The 20063-nt window shown below is 39.5% G+C and overlaps 1 long non-coding RNA gene across 1 annotated transcript; it reads left to right on the top strand.

Annotated features, from left to right (window-relative positions):
* The first annotated feature begins 688 nt into the window (after positions 1 to 688).
* On the top strand, positions 689 to 18908 carry LOC122660447. Its single transcript, XR_006332691.1, has 3 exons — positions 689 to 702; positions 8017 to 8019; positions 18842 to 18908. It is a non-coding gene; the product is annotated as an uncharacterized LOC122660447 (long non-coding RNA).
* The last annotated feature ends 1155 nt before the right edge of the window (positions 18909 to 20063 follow it).

Genomic DNA, 20063 nt, shown 5'->3' with positions numbered 1-20063 from the left:
AAACAAGGTTGAGCGGAATTTGAAAAGGAAAATCAAAAGCTAGAGACCCAAGAGTCAGAAGAGAAGAATGGAAAACAATGAAGTACGCAAATTCAACAAAAGGGCTTGAATTAATCCAATACAAAAAGTACTTTGATAAAAAGATGACAGGATCTAGCAGAAGGGTTTGTTAAATTTGCAAGAATATGTAGAACATAAGTCTAAAACAGAACTAGGAACAGACATGAAACTAAGAGGGAGAGATGGCAAAGGATTGATAATTTTTGCATAAAACCAGAAGGTACTACCGACAAGGATTCAGCAAAAGGACTTGAAAGTTGAAAGAAACTACAAACACAGTCATGGATAATAATGTAAAAGAGTATGAAAATAAGGAGACCCAAGTCATAGAAACAAAACAATCAGAAAACTAAGATGTCTAAAGCAAAATTCTGCAGAAATGGAAAGAATCAAAGACAACTACAGGCTTTAACCACTATAAAATTCAAAAAATATAAAAAGAAAATGAAACTCAGTCTACAGAAAAATTCTGGAATAAATCCAAGGAATCAAAACCAAATACTGAGTAGTGAGTACCCAGTTGAAGGAAAATTATCAATCTCATTACCAACCACCAACGAAGTACTAATTATCAGCAGCAGAGAAACAGAGCATATGAATTTTAAGTATGAATAAAGATTTCTGACCTGTGAATGGATAGCTGTGCCTGATTTTTACTTAGTTGCAGTATTATAGTAACCGAAACAGTAGTAGAATAAGAAATAAAACAGAAAAGAAACTAGATAGTTTTGTTCAGATCAGTAGCAGGAAATGGAAGCCGAAAGCCAAGCATAAATAACAAAATAATGTGAGACCTAGAAGAGAGGGGAAAAAAAATTCAAAACAGAGAAGAATAAGGGAAATCGATGGGAAGTATAGAGGAGATCAGGGGAGGTAACTTCAGTTACAAATAACTGATCCTGTAGCGTTAGGACTCGTCGACCGTCGCTATGTGCTTCCAGCCTTCAACTCTTACCGAATGGCGGAATGGGTTTCTTTCTCCACAAGACCATAACCCTAGAAACTTGTCTTGAGTTGAACGGAATCACCTCTTGGTCTCCTCTATTCTTATTTCTCAAGGATTATTTATATGTACTAGGGTTTAAAGCATATAGGGATTTCAGATTCTCATTTGATTTACTTACATATTAACCGGTTCCAACAGTTCCGGTGCTACCTGGGTCCTTAATGGACTATCGGTTCTGGAACCGTTAGGAGAACTGAACCAGGATCGACCCGGATCACTAGTACACCAGTAGGACCAGCTCCGTCCCAATAAGCTATTGGATGGTCCGGTTCCGGTTCCTGTTAGTACGGATCGGTTCTGGTCCAAAATTGACACCCCTATGTTGCATACAACCCATTAAAAATAATTGAATAAATGACTTGAAATGCCCCTAACATTTTGTTATTGATTTCCATCAAAGGACAGTAACCGTACCTGCCACTGAAACCTGCAACCCCCTCACCCAGCCCAGCCCATCCCATCCCCTACTCTTTGCCGCACCCCTACCCCTGACCACCCTCCCTCTCCCTTACCCCTCCCTCCCCCAACTCCACCGGCCCTCCCGGCCCCCACCCAGCAGCGAACAGTGCAGATGCTTATTGACTCTTATCTCAAATTGCAGCTCCAGCTTTAAGATTATGTCCCACAGAGACAAAACTGCGGCCACCCAGAAGCCATACTAACTAGACTGCTCTAGAAAAATAACCCAAATAAAATTGATGTCTGATTTGATGTGTGTCGTGAGTGGAGAAGTTGAAAAGTAATACAGAAACTAACCTGATCAAGGTTTCTGAAGGGATCAAGACAATTGGTATTTGGAACAGGCAGTGATTAAGTGAAAAGATTGTTAAGCATTGCACCCTTGCCCAAACATCTCCATATAATTATACTGTCATGGCATTAGAAATAAGGGACAAACCCAACAATCTGAAAATGAATCCGCGGCTGCTACCTGCAACCCCTTACCCTGCCCCACCCCATTCCCTGTTTTTTGCCACACCCCCACCCTGACCATCCTCCCTCTTCCCTAGCCTTCCCTCCCCAACTCCACCTCCTATTCCACCATGCCTTCCCACCCCCTTTCTTCCCTGCAACCCTGCCCCCACCCAGACCTGTCCCCGCCACTGTTGCATGATTCTACGAAGAAGAGGGCGGTGATTCTACGAAGAACAAATGGGTGTAGGATGTTGGGCACATTTTAGGTTGTTCTTCTAGTTTTTTTTACTCTTGCCGTACAAAGTTGGGTGAAAGCACACAAATCAAAATCCTTATGAAAATTATTAAACCAAGCTGTGTACAGTCTGTATATGACCCTGATAAGACCTAAGATTCAGAATTAAGAATCAAGCAAGGGCACAGCCCAAGATGACACATCCGAAGCCATGTCACATCTCAGACAATTAGATGGTTCACGTTTGATTTAAGATTGGGATCAAATTGAATATGTTAAGCTTAATCTTAAACCAGAACCAAGCTAAACACTAATGCATGGATTTAAACTCCTTATTTCATAACTAGTCAAGTCTAAACTGTAATCCAAATAATTCACAACAGGTACTACTATGAGATAATAATGATTGCATCGATCTTTAAAGAGACGATTCAAAATGAATAGTCTCATTCCAATGGACAGCAAAGTTCAACAAGAACTAGATAATCCCTATGAATATCCCTGATGATTAAAAATAGGATAAAGAAACATGTTTCGTATGAACAAATAGCATGGATCACACCAAAAAAGAATTTATTCATATATGCCACAATACAGGAGTTATTGGTTCAGCATAGCACAGAAAAGAAACTTGCATAGTTGGTTCAGCACAGGAGTTATTCACATATACCACAGCATAGGAACACAGCAAATAAAGATTACACATCCGAATCAGAAATATATCAAAGACAGGATCCAGACAGGAGGAGAAGAGTATGAATCAGATCTCCTTATTCCATCATAGTAGAACAAAAATTAAATGAGAAGCTAAAAGAGAATAGGAGACTATCATAAAGGCTATTGCAGCAATGATTACAAGACAACTAATTTCAGATCTTCATTCTTGAACAAACAGAGCTTAAGCAAAATGAATTTGAAGTGATTCAGGTTCTTTCAGCTATTTTAATAGTTCATCAGCAAATAAAGGAAAGAAGCTTGTACAATGGACCATGGTTTGAAAACTCATCTCGACTAGGTCAAGATTCTCGAGATCTCAGCGAGATAGTGCATTCTTTTATTTGATTTCGAAATGATGTTTCGGTGAGCAGATGGCCATAGTTGGCTCGGAAACTTTAAGGGAACTTTGTTTTAGGCTTAAAAAACATATTTAAATCTTCAAATTGAAATTTTTTTTTTTGGGTGTTTTGGATTTGCACCCTTGGTTGGCAGTAAAGGCCGAACCCTTAATGTAATATTGCCTATTCTACACAATGTTTGAATGATATGAGACATAATTGGCAAGTAAAACAAGTAAATTATGCAATAATGGATGAAGACACATAATATTGAATAATTATTAAAGTAATAGTTAAAACACTTACAGTTTATACTACAAACCACAAGATACAGTGAAGTGTGCACAATGCATATTACATAGACAACCAACCCAAGTACAATGAATAATGCATAAGTCATAGACACCTTACTACCCTAGTCTTCCACATCTCAACTCCCAAGTCCCAACAATACAATATTATGAGTACTAAGGAGATCGAGATTCTCAAAATATTCGAGATTTCTCCGAGATTCTCGCAATATTCGAAACTTAGGTCGAGTTATTCGAAATTGTGCATAATTTGTGTCTCGTATGTCATCTCGTTTCGACAAGCTCAAGATTCTCGAGATATTCGAGATCTCGCCGAGGTTTTGAACTATGCAGTGGACTCTATAAAACCTTGATTCTCAAATAAAAATACACATCCGAATCAGAAATGTATTGAAGACAGAGATCAGACATGAGAAATAAAAATAAAATAAGAGATTGCATGAATCAATCTCCTCTATTCAATCACTCTAACAGAGATCAAAGATCGTGAAAAAAAAGCTTCATTCTATCATAAATAAAAGTAAAAGAGTATGATAAGAAACCATGAATTTTATCTAATTGGAAAATGAGAACGAACCATTGGAGACATGCACCATGAGTTAAAGCCAAGAAATGATAAGATCTAACAAGGAGTCACAAATTAGTCAAATCAGGAAACGAAACAGATAAAGGGATTTACCTTGCCGATGAATACCGATTGTGTTCTAAAAGGCCAATCAAATAAGCAATCAACACTGCTAGAAACTCTCCGCCCTGATGGTTTCAGCATGGGGTTCTTCTTTTCTTGCTGGGACATCATCAGTGTCGATCTCATCCAAGCCATCAAGAGCTTCTTCTTCAACCCTCGGCAGATCCAAAGCATCATACTTTTCTCTGTCTTATCCCCAAGAAATCGGGTGCCTCTTCCATGGCCCACTTCAGGCCCATTTCCCTTTGTAACATCCTGTACAAATTCATAGCCAAAAACCTTGCTAACCGCCTCTGACTTGTCATAGATTCCCTAGTTGGTGCAAACCAATCCGCCTTCATCTCTGGGCGCAGCATTTCTGATAACATCATTCTTTGCCAAGAAATTGTCCGTGGCTTCGACTGCAAATCCCATTCTCCGTCCACCCTCATGAAAATAGACATTCACAAAGCTTTTGACTCCATCCATTGGGACTTCATCTCCCAAGTCCACTCCTCAAAATGGCTTTCCCCTCCATATTTGTCAACTGGATCCATTCTTGTATCTCCTCCCCCCGCTTCTCTGTTCTTGTGAATGGTAGCCCGGCTGGATACTTCTCCTCTTCGGTCAGCATCTATCAAGGATGCTCTCTCTTCCCCTTCCTCTTTTGCCTCTCCCTGGAGATGCTCTCTTGTAGCCTCCAAACCAAAACTGACCTCCACCTCATCTCTCCCATCCCCAAGTGTAAGCCCATAAGCCTAGCTCACCTTGCTTTTGCTGATGACCTCATGATCTTCTCCAAGGCCGACCCGCTCTCCATAGAGTCTATTGTGTCCTCCATTCGCCTTTTCCAAAGCCTTTCCGGCCTCCGTATCAACCTCCTCAAATCCCACATCTTCCTTGCCGGGGTCCCTGAAACCACCAAAACCCTTCACTCCTCCATCACCGGTTTCTCCATTGGTTCCCCCCCTGTCCGCTACCTAGGCCTTCCCCTCATCCCAGCCAGACTTACCACTCATCATTGTTCCCCCATTTTAGACCTCCTCCGCAAGAGGCTGCAGCTATGGAAAGCCCAGCTTCTCTCATATGCTGGTAGATTGGAGCTCATCAGATCAGTGCTTCAATCTTGTTACATCTACTGGATGGTATCTTTGGCCTCCCCAAGGCTACTATCAAGGCGGCAGAATCCATCATGTGCTCCTTTCTTTGGAAAGGTGTAGACTCTGCTAGATTTCTTCACCCTAGGAGTTGGGCTTCGCTCTGGCTCCCTAAATCTGAAGGGGGCCTTGGTTTCAAAACGATAAAAGATATCAATCTTGCAGGTTTTCTCAAGCTTATTTGGAAACTCCTCACCAACAAAGGCAGCATTTGGTCCTCTTGGGTCTATGCTGGGCCTCTCAGGGGAGACTCCATTTGGTTAGTTAGTCTCGATTCTGATTCCTCTTGGGTATGGCGTAGAATTCTTCAAGTTCGACACATTGCTCTGGATGCTATCACCTGCAAGATTGCCGATGGCCTCTCTACCTCTCTTTGGTTTGACAAATGGCATCCCTCTGGGGTTCTCTCCTCCACTGTGAGCCCCCGCGATATATACTCCTCCTGGCTGGACAGACTCTCCTTGGTAGCTTCCATCATCTCCAGAGGCTCCTGATCCCCCCCCCCTCAAAGATCTTTGAACCTCCCTCCCCCCCATCCCCCCGACCCCCGTGGCCAAGGCAACACTGTCCTTTGGCTTCCCTCCCCTTCAAGCAGATTCAACTCTCTCTCAGCTTGGAACATGGTTAGACAAAGAGGGGCCCGCTGTCCTTGGTATAAAGTTGTTTGGTTCAAAGGACACATTCCTCGCCACAGTCTCACCTCTTGGCGCGCTCTCTCCAGCTGCCTCCGACTCAAGCCTTCTTCATCCACCGACACATTCAGGTCTCCCTCCGCTACTAACTTTGTTGGAATGGTTATGAGGACACAAATCACCTGCTTTCTCTTGCCCCTTGACCTCTTCCATTTGGAAGTGGGTCCTCAGTTATTGCAGGCCAGATAGAAGAAGTCCCCTTGATGATAAATTTATTTCACTGCAAGCGCACGGATCGTGTGTAGTTAACGGGTAGAACTCAGGGAGGGAGATCTATGCTATTTCCAATCCTAACGTAGGCAGAGTGCGCAACTTATAATGTCACTAAACTAAACGAATTAAATAAACGAAGGAATTACATAAACTAACGGAAAAATAAACCACAAGAATTAAATAAACTAACGAAATAATTAAACTAGAGAAGCAAATAAGCTAAAGATAGGGCGTATACCTGGAACGCTCAATCCCAATGAAGATCGCTCTCCATTCGAACTCCCCGCATCCAAGCTTAAAGGAATCGATTACAAAAGTGAACCAAAGGGATGGGGAATTAAAATTTAAATCCTAAACAACCCTTCTAAAAATAAAACAAAAAAAAAATCAATTACATAAGATGAAGTCCTAATACATGAGATCTAAAAATATAAAACTACTAACAAAGCCAAAAAGGGGAATTCGGGTATGGGGAATCGCTGTCCAAAGAAAAACTGATCCTAAGCTAATGGAACTAAAGAGATACTGCTGTGTTGCATTCAAGAAGAGAATAAAATAAAAGCAATTAGTGGAAGAAGAACTTAATTTCATTCAATTAGAACCAAAGATTGGAGACATGATGACCGACTTGGGGAAGGGAACTACTATGCATACTAAAACAGAAACTTACAGCCTAAAGAAAACGAATTGGGAAAATTGGTATTGCTGTCCTGTGATAAAAAAAATAAAAAATAAAACTAAATTAATACTTAGGAAAGGATGGTTGCTCTAAATCAAAATAAGAACTAAAATTGCAGGTCGGATTCAAAACGGGAACTAAAAAAAAATTGCAATCCTCAAAACAAAAGAAAACTGGGTTCTAAAAACTAAAACGAATCTGCTAGGTTCTAAAACAAAATCAAAATCAGGAATAGGGTTGGGGATTTGCTATTCTAATTCAAAAGAAAAAGTATTAATGTCTCAAACCTGAAATCAAAACAAAAGCTGAATTTAAAAACTGGGAAAGGGAAAAAATTCGGATACTGTCCTACAAGAGCAAAAATTCAAAACCTAAACTAAAACTAATGAACTCAGAAGAAGAAATGAGAAGAGAAGAAGGACTTACTTGCATTCAATTGAAATCAAAAAGAAAAAAAAACACAAAGCTGGAAAACAAGAGAGCCGAATGAAGAGAAGACTTCTACTATTCAAAACCTCCAAAACAATTGAATGAAAAACCAAAGAAAACGAAAATTGGGAGTGCCCAAGAGAGGCTATGGTCCCCCCTTTATATCATGACCGCCCTCTATTTACAATTTCTTCCAACTAAAACTGCCAAAAACATCCCTACCATTTAGAAACCTACTCTAATTAGAATATTACAAAAATAATAAAATCCCATCTTCCTTGTATATGAAGCTACCAAACCGGGACCACTCCTTTTAGAAGGGAAATCGTTGGAGAAGAGAGGTGTGTGAGTTGAGAAATTGTAGGAGTTTTTGTGCGCACAAGGCTGTAGGCCAATCCCATCCTCCTCCTAAAATCTCTCTTGTTTTGCTGGACTTCTAATCCCACGGCTTTCCTATTTCTCTCTCTTTGATTCGGTTGGGAGAGAGAGATATTGATCTTAAGACAAATTAGGAGAGTCCACTTTGGCTTACCAAATTCGGTAGAGATGAGAGAGAGAGTGAGATGTTGTTTTAGAGAAAATAGGAAAGAGGGAGAGAAAGTAGGAGAGCTTGTGAAAGGAATTAGAAGGGAGTTGGGATCTGAGAGGATCGTGTGGGGTTTGGCAAGAGAGAAGAGAGATAGAACCCGAGAGGAATTGGGAATTAGAGGGATATGAGAGAGAGAAACGTGTGAAAGAGTGAAATCAGATTTTAGGGATGGGGAGAGAAGGATCACGTGGAAAGATTTGGGAAAAACAAAATAGAAAAGTGGATGAAATCCTCTTTTTGAAAATATCTCTCCATCCTGGCCCCGGATGGACCCAATTCGAGAATTAAAGTTGCTCCAATTAATGTTCTGGACGATATGAGCCCAATATCAGATATCTTCTGAAAATTTCTCAATTTTCTGAATTACGATTATGCCCTTGGATCTTCAGTGAAACTTCTTCCCATCTCGCCCTTGATCACATGTGAGCATGGTTTGAGAACTCGCGAGATCTCGCCGAGTTTCTCGGTTTCGTGAGATCCTGAGGCGAGATGCCATACGCATTCTAAAATTACACTTTCTTGGCGAGATCTCGGTATTGTCTCGTTACACATTTTTTCCAGTTTTTTTTTTAGTTTTAAAAGTTCAATATCTCGCTGAGATCTCGAGGTATCGGGTTAGAACATGGTTTTTACCCATTTTAATTGCCCATTTGACCCATGTGCCCATTTTTATTAAAAGAGGGCAATGGACAGAACTCGGAAATGTCAATAGTTCTGTCCATAGCTCTAAACAAAAGGGAAAACACTCAAACAACTCTCCCCCTCAAATTTCTTCCTCTTTCTTTCAAATCTTGGGTGGATTGCATTGTTTGAAGTGAGATTCAAGTGCTAAAGTGAAGATTCAACTCCAACAGTTCAAGAATCATCACCTATTTGTAGGATTCCAAAGTAAAACTCATATTTGGACTTGTTTTCTGGCAAATCTGGGCATGTCATTGTGTTTAAATGGCCTGAAATAGGCTGGATACCAAGTTTCAGACCCAAAATATGTGTAAAACCTACCGAGTTGGGGGTCCAAGTACAAAAAAAAAAAAATGCAGCAACTCGCCGAGATCTCGACTCGGTTTTTGGCTTGGCCGAGATGCCATCGAGACCCGAGTCTTAGAACCTTGCATGTGAGTCGATCCATGGGTAGACTGGTGTCTAGATTGCATCAAATCTTTCCTTGGTTCTAGGCTCGGGCTTGCACTTCAACTCATTTTCTGGCCCAAAAAGAATAATCGGTTGCATGATGGCCTAAACGAATGTGTACTTTTAATGCATCACGTCCATCTTGCTCAAAATTCAGTCATCTTTACAGCCATGGAAAGAAATATAGTGACTTTACGTGTAGATTAGGAGATACAGCTCCCAATAGCCCAGAATAGCATAAAATGACATAAAACCTGGAAAATACAGAAAAATACCCGAGTAACTCTGTTCAATGTGGTAAAATGCATGCTCTATGCCCTAAGATTTCACACATAAATGTGCTCATCAGATTCCCCCACACTTGAATTTTACTTGTCCTCAAGTAAACAAAACAAAAACTATCCTAAAATGCAAAAATCCTAACTCACTTTTGTAGGAATCACGATTGCACTTAGCACGTGCAACAAGCCTTTAAACCCCTAGGTTACCCCTAGTGGACGAGTTTTGTCTCATGGGTGTTTGCAGTGAATGTACACCCAAAATTCAATAAGTCCAAAAATGTTGCAAATTCTAATTATGGCATAAGTAGGATAGTGCACACAATCTCTAAAAATGCTCAACTAAAGATCAAGAGCCAAAAATTCCTCCCCACTTGAATTTTATTACCCCACATCAATTCAAGCAACAAGCATGCATCAAGATTAAGGGATCTCTTCATATCTTCTGAACACTACTCACCTTCAGGTAAACTACTCATAGCATCGATAGAACTAAAGACTCAGGCTTTGAGCATTTTTTACCATACTTTTCTTTCAGGCATTAAGGCAATAACTTTTCTTTCTCTTCAAACAGTGAACTCTATTTCTACTCCACTACTGTTCCCTGAATGACATGGTGGAGCATACACCAGACACCCAGGCAAAATTCTAGTGTGGGGGAATCTGATGAGCACATTTATGTGTGAAATCTTAGGGCATAGAGCATGCATTTTACCACATTGAACCGAGTTACTCGGGTATTTTTCTGTATTTTCCAGGTTTTAGGTCATTTTATGCTATTCTGGGCTATCGGGAGCTGTATCTCCTAATCTACACGTAAAGTCACCATATTTCTTCCATGGCTGTAAAGAGGACTGAATTTTGAGGAAGATGGACGTGATGCATTAAAAGTACACATTCGTTTAGGCCATCATGCAAGCGATTGTTCTTTTTGGGCCAAAAAAGAATAATGGGCCAGAAAATGAGTTGAAGTGCAAGCCCGAGCCCAGAACCAAGGAAGGATTTGGTGCAATCTAGGCACTAGTCTACCCATGGATCGACTCACATGTGATCAAGGGCGAGATGGGAAGAAGTTTCACTGAAGATCCAAGGGCATAACCGTAATTTCAGAAAATTGGGAAATTTTCAGAAGATATCCGATATTGGGCTTATATCGTCCAGAACATTAATTGGAGCAACTTTAATTCTCGGATTGGGTCCATCCAGGGCCAGGATGGAGAGAGATTTTCAAAAAGAGAATTTCATCCACTTTTCTATTTTATTTTTTTTATTTTGTTTTTCCCAAATCTTTCCACGTGATCCTTCTCTCCCCATCCCTAAAATCTAATTTCACTCTTTCACACGTTTCTCTGTCTCATATCCTTCTAATTCCCAATTCCTCTCGGGTTCTATCTCTCTTCTCTCTCTCCAAACCCCACACGATCCTCTCAAATCCCTTCTAATTCCTTTCACGTGCTCTCCTACTTTCTCTCCCTCTTTCCTATTTTCTCTCAAACAACATCTCACTCTCTCTCTCATCTCCACCGAATTTGGTAAGCCAAAGTGGACTCTCCTAATTTGTCTCAAGATCAATATCTCTCTCTCCCAACTGAATCAAAGAGAGAAGAAATAGGGAAGCCGTGGGATTAGAAGTCACAGCAAAACAAGAGAGATTTTAGGAGGATGGGATCGGCCTGCAGCCTTGTGCGCACAAAAACTCCTACAATTTCTCAACAACTCACATACCTCTCTTCTCCAACGATTTCCCTTCTAAAAGGAGTGGTCCCGGTTTGGTAGCTTCATATACAAGGAAGATGGGATTTTATTATTTTTGTAATATTCTAATTAGAGTAGGTTTCTAAATGGTCGGGATGTTTTTGGCAGTTTTAATTGGAAGAAATTGTAAATAGAGGGCGGTCACGATATAAAGGGGGGACCCAAGCCTCTCTTGGGCACTCCCAATTTTCATTTTCTTTGGCTTTTCATTCAATTGTATTGGAGGTTTTGAATAGTAGAAGTCTTCTCTCCATTCGGCTCTCTTGTTTTCCAGCTATGTTTTTTTTTTTCTTTTTGATTTCAATTGAATGCAAGTAAGTCCTTCTCTTCTCATTTCTTCTTCTGAGTTCATTAGTTTTAGTTTAGGTTTTGAATTTTTGCTCTTGTAGGACAGCATCTGAATTTTTTCCCTTTCCCAGTTTTTAAATTCAGCTTTTGTTTTGATTTCAGGTTTGAGACATTAATACTTTTTCTTTTGAATTAGAATAGCAAATCCCCAACCCTATTCCTGATTTTGATTTTGTTTTAGAACCTAGCAGATTCGTTTTAGTTTTTAGAACCCAGTTTTCTTTTGTTTTGCTGTTTTGTTTTGAGGATTGCAATTTTTTTTTAGTTCCCGTTTTGAATCCGACCTCAATTTTAGTTCTTATTTTGATTTAGAGCAACCATCCTTTCCTAAGTATTAATTTAGTTTTTTTTTTGTTTTTTTTTATCACAGGACAGCAATACCAATTTTCCCAATTCGTTTTCTTTAGGCTGTAAGTTTCTGTTTTAGTATGCATAGTAGTTCCCTTCCCCAAGTCGGTCATCATGTCTCCAATCTTTGGTTCTAATTGAATGAAATTAAGTTCTTCTTCCACTAATTGCTTTTATTCTATTCTCTTCTTGAATGCAACACAGCAGTATCTCTTTGGTTCCATTAGCTTAGGATCAGTTTTTCTTTGGACAGCGATTCCCCATACCCGAATTCCCCTTTTTAGCTTTGTTAGTAGTTTTATATTTTTAGATCTCATGTATTAGGACTTCTCTTATGTAATTGATTTTTTTTTTTTTGGTCTTATTTTTAGAAGGGTTGTTTAGGATTTAAATTTTAATTCCCCATCCCTTTGGTTCACTTTTGTAATCGATTCCTTTAAGCTTGGATGCGGGGAGTTCGAATGGAGAGCGATCTTCATTGGGATTGAGCGTTCCAGGTATACGCCCTATCTTTAGCTTATTTGCTTCTCTAGTTTAATTATTTCGTTAGTTTATTTAATTCTTGTGGTTTATTTTTCCGTCAGGTTATTTAATTCGTTTAGTTTAGTGACATAAGTTGCGCACTTTGCCTACGTTAGGATTGGAAATAGCATAGATCTCCCTCCCTGAGTTCGACCCGTTAGCTACACACGATCCGTGCACTTGCGGTTAAATAAATTTATCATCACCCCTTCCCCTTCATAGGGAATGGGTCCGGATCGACATGACATTTGATGGGAAATCTATTTGTGATGTTATTGGCAAGTTGGCTTTTTGTCCCGCCATCCCTCATATTTGGATGGAACGCAACCTTAAAAGATGGACATCCAACTCCCACTCTCTCGATCAGATTTGGAATGCCATCTCCTTTGATGTTTCCTCTAAAATTAGCTCTCTTCCTATTGTTAATGTAAAGGACTCCCCAAGGAACAGGCTCATTGTTGTTTCCTGGGATCTACCTCTTACCATTTTGATGCCTAGTTAGCTCTAGGCTCTCTAGTTTGCCCTCGGGCCTGTATATCCCCCCTCTTTTCTTCGTAATATAATTTTTATTCATCCAAAACAAAAAAACACTGCTAGAAACTTGAGATGAAACAGATGATTCTAAATAGCCTCGATCAAATTGCTGAACCTTCAATCACCATAGCTACCATGATATTGAAAATGACCAATGCAATAGAAATCCTCAGATTACCTGCACCATCACTTGCAGAAGAACAGAGAACTTCGATAACCAGAAAGTTCAGAAGCCAAAAGAAAATCAGAGGAAACCAAAAGAAAAAACAATTTCAAAACCTAAATTCTCTCCATCTCTCCCTCCGATGAAATCTCTCTTTCTTTTTCTGAATTCTCTCCCTGAAACAAAGAAAACCCTGAAGAACCAGACTGAAACCCCAAAAACTTCTTGGAAATCCCCTATTCCCAAACCCAGAAAACGCCAAACCTCTTTCTCCTCTTTTGATTCTCTTCTATAGAAAATTCCCGCCAGCTTACTGTATGGTGTGCGCCGTTCTTGATCCTCTGAGGTGCCATGCGCCTCCATGTGCTCTCTCTAACTACTTGAAGAACTTTCTGTGGGGGGTTGAGGTGCAGCGATCATCGTGCTAGGGATTTCTCCGTTTCTCTTTTGCTTGTCCCCTCTTCTTCCTCCTCCCTCTCGTTTTGGACTTCCTTTGCTTTGCTTTTTTTTTTTCTCTTTGACCAAAGTACCCTCAAGTACGTTAAGCCCGATTTTTCTTCTCGCGGACAAGAATGCCCTCCCCTAGTAGGGAGACCGATTGCATCCCTTGGCTTTTTATTTGCAAGACCAAAATACCCTTTTATATAAATGGGCTTTGCTGCCCGCTCCCAAGTCCTGCTAAAATATAGAAAAGAGTCCAATTTATTTCTAATGACCTAAATACCTCTGCTAATGTGGCAAAATTATTTTGGTTTCGTAGACAAACCTTATGACTTAGGAATGACCTATGTGCCCTTTAAGGTGTTTAAATCAAATCCCATTCATCCCTGGTATGCCGGGACTGATGTGGAAGGACCAAATTAACCCTAGTCCCTAGTATCAGCTAAAAATGTGAGGGCTGTGTGAGAGGAAGGGTAGCAAAAATGGGGTATCTACACTTAGCCTTCGCATGAATGTAGGCCTGGACAGCTTGTGCCCATAGCAAGTAGTTGGAGATACCACTAAGCTTAATGGTCGTAATCTGAACTTGAACATGATCAGCAGAAGGCTTAGGATCAGCCATAGAAGCTGAAGCAAAATAAGACTTGAATGTGACAGTGGACGAAATATAGCAGTAGCTAAATAAGGCTGAATATTGTAGAAGGCAGCAACTGAAAAAAAAAAAACCTTCAATCGATAGCACTCAATTCCCTGATAGAAGGTGATAAAATTGCAGACACGAAGTAGCAGGGCTGATTGAGCTGAGAAGACAACCGAAGCCACTAACAGGAAGGGGGAAGGGATCCCCAAATATTGATGCAGACCAGATGGTTTAATTGGGAGAAATCCCAAAACTGAGAAGCCTGGAAACACCCTGAAACCTGGTAAAGACGATCAGTGAAGTAGAAACAATTCCACCGGTCTGATGGACCTGAAAATATGTTGAAGAAGCCCCTGTAGTAGATAAATAAAGAACCAAAAAAAAAAACCCATTGATCAGCAGGTTGAGATTACTAATGACGGATGGAGGTTGAGGCTCTGAAAGGGTTCGGTGCCTCACCCTTGTCTCCTTCACCAGAGACAGCAAATGATGGGAATCCTATTGATAAAGAAGAGGCATAAGCAGGCATCGCCTCTCGATCCAATCCGTCTTCCCTGGCCTCCCCAACACACTCTTGATACAAAATAAACCTCCCCCCATAGAGAAGAGATCTAGTCTCGGCCCCTCGATCACCCAGTTCGGCAGCGCCCCTGCCCTGGAGGGCCGCTTCCCTCTCCTATCCTGATCTCTATCATCACTTACGCAATTCCTGAAATGCCCTACCTCCTTCAACTCTCTTAAAGCATGAGAAGGCGAAGAGCATGGGTAGCTATGAGTTCATCACTTCTACAATAGCCTCCCCTGTTGCTAACTGTTGTAGCCTCCCTCCCCTCCATTCCCTGCATCATGTAGTGAGGGGTTCGCTTTCTAGTTCCCCAAGCTTTCCATCTGAAGTGCCTATATCCCCCCTCTACGGGCTCCTACAAGCTCTTCAGTTTCCGTGATTTAATTGTTCCTTTAACATCTGGTTGGTTGAATTCCTCGGAAACATTGGCATAAACGATTGAGGGATAAGTACCGCCTAGCAGGGATGGGTTGACACAGCCAAAGTCGATGAAGTTAAAAAAAACTTGAAAAACAGAGTATCACCCAGCAGGTAGGAAGGATAGAATATTAGAATCTTCCAGTAGGTAGATCAAAAATGCCTCGGATAGAGTAGAACAAATCCCCAAAATATGAGAGCAAGCCAACAAAAAAATAGGATATCAAATTATCAATCAATCTTCAGTCTTAAAAAAAAAATCGAACTTAGAACAGGGACAGCACCAAATTCTTCATAAAACCATGGTACAAAATTTCGCGAAATTTCGCGAAATTTCGGTAAATTTCGGTAATTTCGACACTACCGAGACGAGATGGGCTTCCGAAATGAAAAATTTTCAAATTTCGGAGATATTTTGGTATATTTCGGTATATCTCGGTATATCTCGGTATATTTCGGTATATCTCGGTATATTTCGTAGAAATACTGTGTATTGAGCAGTATATTTCGGTAAATTTCGTAGAAATACTTTGTGTGAGTATTGAACTATTGACTATTATGAAGTTTATGAGTTATGACTTATGCACTTATGACTTTATGAGTTTAAACTTTAAAGTTTAAACTAAAGGCTACATTTGACTTTATTTTTGTTTCATTACTTTGTTTAAATTTCTTATTATGTCTTTTAGTACTTAAACAATATGTATTTAACTATTTTATACAACAGGGTCCGACCGTATACAGTCAATCAAGGGTGCAAACCCAAAACACCACTTTGAGTTCATTTTTTTTGCAATATGAAGGTTTAAATGTGTTTATTTAGCTTAAATAAGGGTGTCCATGACGTATCAGGCCTAGATATGGCCAAATACCCACCGAGATGGACTCCCGAAATATTGCAGAAAAAATGCAATATTTCGACGAAATTTCGCCAAATTTCGGATATCTCGGTAGGCCCGAGATACCGATATATTGCGAGATATAGTACTATGCATAAAACTAGTAGAAGATAGAAGTAGATAGGCCAGATTTCCATAACCCAGCAAGCAGTACTTAGACGAGGCCCTAGTTGATATTTATTCCATAAAAGTAGGGCTGTAGTGATAGATTAGGTAGCATATCAGTTGCTACAACCGAGAAGGAGACTATACCTCGAAGAACCTTCAAACCAGCAGAAACCAGGAACTCAGTTACAGATTTAGATGTGCTCTGATACCATGTGACGAGTTGAATATCAAAAACCAGAAACCAACAAACAAGAAGAAGAGAGAAATAAGGGAGAGACTACCAAGAGAAGAAGTAGACTCGATGGATAGTCTCTCCCCCTCTCAGTAGATATATATATATATATATATATATATATATATTAGTGCACGAACTCATGTTTCATGGCAAATCTTTCACTTGGCTATTTTATCGTTCTTTTTAATATAAATAACCCATCTCATTCATCATCTTTTTTTTATTTCTTTTTTATTCTTCCCATATTTTTAGTACCCTTCTATTTATATATTTTTTAAACTAAAATATATTTCTCTGGTCACATAAAAATAGTGTATTCTTCCTATCTCACATGAGATTCTCTATTATTCTCAGTTATAAAAAATATAATATTCTTCTCTTCTAACACAAGATTCTCCCTCTTATTTTCTATTGCGGAAAATCTTTTTAATATCTCACACGACTCTCTTCCCCCGCCTCCCCAATTATTTACTCTTTTTCTCTTGCTCCCTTTCTAAATTCCCTCCCGTACCTCTCTTCCTCTCCCTCTGCCGATCATCATCACCACTGCCACGTTTCCATAGCTCTCTCTCTCTCCCCAATCTCTGCAGGATGGTATTATCTCTCTTCCCGACCATCTCTATGATCTCGATTGCAACCACTCGAGCGATATCTCCTGCAGAAAACTATCACCACCACCCCGGCTCCACTACTCTTTGATCTCTGTAGGTTGGGGTTATTGCAAAGGTTCTGTGAACGGCCTATCCCTTCTCTTTATTTGCTTATGTATTTAAATCACTTGGATACTCACATCCTATTTGTGACTCTTCGATGACGATCATCTTTCTGATTCACACTCACTCTTCGTTCTCCAAGGATTTCACAGCCACTGGCGCCGTGAGTGTCTGAATCCACAGTGTTCGAGTCCCAGCCTCCCACAGTGTTTGAGAGACTCTGAGTTCCACACCTGGCCGCTGTTTGACTACCTCTACCGCATCTGGTTTCCGGTTCAGGGCCCTCCGCCAAGGGACAGCAGCCTATTTCTGAATAACTTACTATTAGAGAACTGGAGTGGTTTTATATTTGTGAAGAATATCTTTTCTCTTTTTGAGTGTGTATTTTCCCCCATTATTTTTCTTGTGAATTTTGGGTTGAAGTCTTATTGTTGTAGCTAGATTTGGCAGCCCATTAAGGTATTTGTGTTTCTATGATTTGAGAGAAATAAGTCATCCAAAATGCATTTACATTGTATATATATGAATGAACCCATTTCTTATTTAGGTTTAGATGTTCTTATAATGTTTGTGAACTCAATAAATACAATGTATTCCCAATAACTTGTTGGATCATAACCAAGCCTATTCAATCAAGAATACTGATCTGTTGGGATGTAAGTCATGCCCCCGTTGATGGGCCAGGATTTCCCCTTTGATAGGATGGTGTCCTTTCTTCTAACACTGGTCTGTTTAGTTTCTGCTTCTAATCAATTGTTTCTGTTCTCAAATCTTATGGTCAGATCTTCCCATTTATTGTTTGTTCTGAGCTAAAACCTTATGCTACGTAGTTGTAACAACCCTGGCTGGTAGAGTTTTATTCAGTCAAGCACAATAACTCAACCCCCCTACCTCGAAGGGTGAGTCCATATATACCTTTCTCTCTCTTTTTTTTCCCTATTTTATTTGTCTTACAAATTATTAGTTATTACGAAGACATCTCCTGTTCTGTAGATAATGGTTGATGGCCAAGTTGTAAAGGATCTCAACATAATTCTCAGGCATTTGACTTTATCTCCTTTCTCCCCTGATCCTTTTTTCTCCTTAAAGATATATCAGTTGCTTTATCTTCAGTTGTTTACCTGGTTTTGCACTGCTTTGGTATCTATGCTGGTAAATTTAGGTTGAAATCAAGCGTACCATACCAAAGGGAACTATTGACTCTTAAGGATTTTTGGACGAAGAAGATCTTTGTGGGTTGAGTTCTTACAACTGTAATAGAAGGTGTTTTCCTATTTTTCTTGCCTCAGTTTCTTTATTATGTCATGGACAGTGATTTGAGATATGTGATTAAGTTACATGCTCTTGTTACCTTTCTTTGTGAATTTGTAATATCAGTTGCGGTCTGTGAAGAGCTTTTCACTTTACTTCGTGATTAGAGAAGCGGTTTTAACATTTTTTTATAATAATTTTTGGGAGAATTATTTGTAGTATGATCCCTAGCTATTTTTCTTTTGGTAGAATTTTGGAATGGTGCCTTCAAAGTAAACACTTCACTTGTGCATCAACTTGTTCCTTTTTTGTTTACAGGGATAAACACCTCTGCTCACACTAAGGAATGGTTTCAAACAAATGCTGTCCTTCGTGACAGCTAGGGAAATTTCTTATTTTTTGCAACATTTGCCATTATAATGATTAGTGTGAAGGTCCAGAATGATAGATGAGATTCATGGCACCATGGCCGATGGATTGTCGAGATTGTGGTGTGGGCCTTGCTCATCATCCTCATGTTTTTCCTTCTAAATGTCATCATCACAACTTATGTTCAGCTTCCTCTCTCTCACTTAATTCAAATTGGGCTTCAATAACTACTTTTCTTTCAAATCCAGGCTTTATTAAGTAAACATTTTCAACCCTTTATTTTTTTCCAGTTAGATGTTTGTCTTTGTAGGACTTTCTATTCATATCCATGTAGGGGAAGTAGTTAATGACAAAGGGAAGAAATGTCCTTTTGGCCCACAGGACATTCATGATACATCAAGAAGTTTAGGAGGCAAAAAGAAAATCTAACTAAGGTTACTAAGGTTAGTAATTCTTGATGCATAATTCTTCATGATACATCAAGAATTACTCTACCATTTCTATGCTCCATAACTAAGGTAACTAAATAGCTAAAGCTACCCACATTTAGAAGGTATACTCTCCAAAGAGTCTCTATGAGGGAAGCTATGGATAAAATTAAGTGAACCTTTTCAAACATATAATTTATTTAAATTTTTTGAAAACTAATCATGAGAAACGTGTTTGATCAAAGTTTATGACGAAGTATAGGTCCTCTCATTAGTGTGTAGATGTATAAGACCTTTTCAAACTCCCCATTGCCCCCTCTCTCTCTTTCTCTCTCTCTCTCTCTCTCACACACACACACACATTGACACCCACAGCTATTCTTGCTACTATATGCTTAGCAATTTATTCTCTGCCACCTAATAAATGGCTACGCGTGCACATTACTAGTGTGTGTGTGTGTGTGTGTGTATATATATATATATATATATATATATAAAGGAACAAAGATATTGCATCCTAACAGAAGTAGAAACTTCCTAAAACTAGTTACAAAGAATTAGTAACTAATAAAACAGAAACTAAAGGGAAAAAATAGACAGTTGCGCTAGAATAACCCTAAATCTAAAGAAAGAAATAAATATGTGTATATGACACATATGGATCATGTACCCCCTTGCAACATATAATGGTAGACAATAAGATACTTTAACACCCACAAAAGATTAATACTGATTATAAACCTGACCCAGAAACTTGAAAAGCCTTAGGACAATCATTTCAAGTAGAGTAACCATAGCAAGCCATTCGACACATGGAAAAAGTTGATGATTTGATGTATTGTTTAGATTCCAATTTCCAACCCTTAAAATTTTAAAAACAGCATATATTGCACTTGATTTCTCTTCCAAT

Source organism: Telopea speciosissima, chromosome 4 (genome assembly GCF_018873765.1).
Source record: "Telopea speciosissima isolate NSW1024214 ecotype Mountain lineage chromosome 4, Tspe_v1, whole genome shotgun sequence".
NCBI lineage: Eukaryota > Viridiplantae > Streptophyta > Magnoliopsida > Proteales > Proteaceae > Telopea > Telopea speciosissima.
This window is presented reverse-complemented; position numbering and strand designations above follow the sequence as displayed.